This window comes from Macaca thibetana, chromosome 2 (assembly GCF_024542745.1).
Source record: "Macaca thibetana thibetana isolate TM-01 chromosome 2, ASM2454274v1, whole genome shotgun sequence".
Classification (NCBI taxonomy): domain Eukaryota; kingdom Metazoa; phylum Chordata; class Mammalia; order Primates; family Cercopithecidae; genus Macaca; species Macaca thibetana.
Window position 1 is genome coordinate 123,912,540 of NC_065579.1, and position 3,239 is coordinate 123,915,778.

Genomic DNA, 3,239 nt, shown 5'->3' on the forward strand with positions numbered 1-3,239 from the left:
GATATTTTTGCTACTTCTTAAAGAGTATCATTGCAGCATATATTTCTGTGTAAGCCCTAGATATACTCTGCACCTTGAAGACACAACACATTGTAATCAACAAAAAGGAGAACCGTTACTTCATGCCTCCATGGGATGTTCATCATCACTGATGCCTTATCTTTCTATTCAACCCCAGGGCCTTGAGATGAAATTAAAGCTTTCCTTTCACTAACCTAACCAAGGCTGATGTGTTTTATGCTCAAACGTAGCACAGAATTATTAGGTGGTTATCTCCAATCTTTGAATATGTAAATAAACATAAAATAAGTGCTTTGCTTTAAGTGTACTAATTATGATACCCTGAAATTAAAACAAAATAAGGAAACTTAAATAATTATATTTAAACATAAACAGAAAGATCATTGGTTAAATCACAGGAAATTGTCTTTCTGTGGATTATAGGTCAAATATTGGCAACTTCATGGGGTTGAACATAACATGAAGCTGTTGCTGATTTAGCTGTGACTATGAACATGTGGCATGAGGCTAACTCTGGTTGCACTTGCTTCCAGATTATGGAGGTAATGTAATTGAATAAGAACCCTGTGATCATGCATACATAACTGTCTTTCGAGGGCACACCAATAAGCACTTCTTACATGTGAAAATGCTTTTTAATAATGTTCTTTTGGCACTTAGCCGGCTAAAATGCCTTGGCGAGAGGCCAGTGCCACAGTCCAGCTCCATCGTGGATAGCCTGAGGGTTGGCAGTCCAGTGGAATCTTAAATCAGAGTATTCAGAGACTATCAATTTTCCTTCCAAAAAGCAAGGATACTCCACGGGAAATAAAACAAATGTTCCTTTTTTTTTTTTTTTTTTTTTTTTTGTAACCATGTTACCTAATCACAAGGATCCCAAACTGATTAGAGTAAATAATTTGGTAATTACATTGGGAAAGACTCCTTTTCACTGGAGAGGTTGCAAACTGGCATGGGTTTTCATTTGTATAGTGTTTTCTAAGTTGCTAGTGATTAAAAAATGGAGATTTCAACATAAACATCTGGATTAGTGTGTGGGTGTGCCTGAGTGTATTTAGAGGGAAGATTCCAAATGCAACCTACACCATTTGATGTTGTTCCATTATTTCTAAAAATAGATTTTAAAAATGTCACTCTGGATGTGCCAATTTTCTAGAAATATAACTCCCTTTAAAAATTAGGCCCCTTTTTCATTATTCTAGGATTGTTTCATCAAAATGCATTATTTTCTTTAAAAATGAATAAAACAGGGAAACAAAAGTCCCATGAGTTCATCAGGGTTTTCCTTTCAACTCCAGACCTGAATAGAAGAGCTCTTCCAGTTTGATTGCGGACTTTGCACAGTTTTCTTATGCCTGCTTCAGTTTAGGTATTCTGTTGACTTTCTGTAACACCTTTTTCTCTTAGTATCAAGAAATTATAAAACTCGAAGGAATTTAGAAAACTTTTGGTCTGAGGGTTACAAGTTCAAATGCTTAGGTCAGGCAACAACTCATGTGCAGAGGGTCAGATGTATGTCAACAGGGAATAGCGGAGACTATGGCAGTTGGAGAGCATGTGCCCTGTCTACAGGCCCGCCTGCCCCCGCTCAGTAACAACCTATTGTTGAGATAGCAGTGTTGCCAGAATTGCTTTTCAAGAGAGGCCAGAAATGTGGATTTTTTATGAATATCTCTTGATTATAAAACGTTGACAGCTAATTTGAAGCCGTTTTTAAATACTTAGCCAAACAAAACCATATCTACTGGCCCCATATAACTTAAGAGCCTCCAGTTTGTGGCTGCTGATAGATTCCAACCTCTTCATTGTGCAGATCAGGAAACTGAGGTCCAGAGAGTGAATGTGATTTGCCTAAGAGTAAAAAGTAATAGTACAGGAAGTAGAACCTTGTCTGCTTGGCTTCTGTCCTAGGGCTTTTCCAATACAAACATCTGCTTCTATTTTCTTGCTAAGATTTAAATGATGTTCCTAATTACATGATTTCAAACATTGTACATTGTTAAGAAAATAACAATATTCATTGGCTTTGGAGCACACAATTTACAATAAGTGGTTTTTCAGCCACACGATCACATAGTCTAAATTGCTCCTAACATTTATAAGGCCAGCATAATTCTACTTCCATTCATCTACTAAGTAAACTTTATTAATCTCTACTTCCCTACACTTCTTCTCCCTTCAACTGGTTACTAAATCTGGCCAAATTTGGAGAAAAAGTAAAATATTTAAGAAGAACCAGGTTGACTACTCTACCATGAATAAGAACTAGGTGGGGAGAAAAAGAAAAATACACTTGTGAACCAGTGACTGTAAAAACTAAGCCATGCATATATAATGTTTCAGGGCAGTTTGCTTATTTTGCCAAAGCAAACAAAATACACAGTAAACTTGTAAGAACCTCGGCACACTTCAGCGAAGGAGTGGAGATAATTTTTCTAAGAGTTTCAGTAACTGAAAACTTCCATTATATGTCTGAGATTGTTTTTATTTTTTCTTTTTCAGAAAAATTTAAAAACAGAATAGTTCAGAATAGATGATAACAAACTTCCCTCCAGCTACTACTCAGGATTGTCCATTGTCCTTTGTTTTTCATCGGACAAAATAAAAAACTTTACAGAAAAGCTGAAGTTCTCTTTGTTCCTTACTACTAACTTAATTCTTATTTCCAACTCCCCAGAAGTAACCATTATCATGAAGTTTGTATCGATGCTTCCAAATTTTTGCATGGCTATACATACCCATGAATATGATATAGCTTTGTTACTTACATTTTTTAATTTACATACATGATATCCTACTATATGTAACATACCAGAGCCTGTGTGTTTCCTCTAATAACAGCCTGTCAAAAATCTGTCCATCTGACCTAAATCAGATCAAGTAAAAAAATAAAATAAAATCAGGAAATAAATAAATAAAAATTAAAAATCTATCCAAGTTGACGAATATGGACCTAGTTCATTCCTTTTAGCCACTTTATGATATTTTATATCTTATTTGTGTATGTCGGTAGATGGCTACTAGGCCATTTTCAATATATGAGTCATTTTATTTTAAAATATTTAAAGTAGGAACTAATTTTCCAGAAAAGATTGACAATCAGTATTAAGCCAGTAGTTTATTACGCTATCCAAAGGGTAAGGAGAAAGATATTGTATACTTTCTTCTAGACCCAGGACTCCTGACCCTCTAGTATGTCAGACAGTTCATTGGTCCCA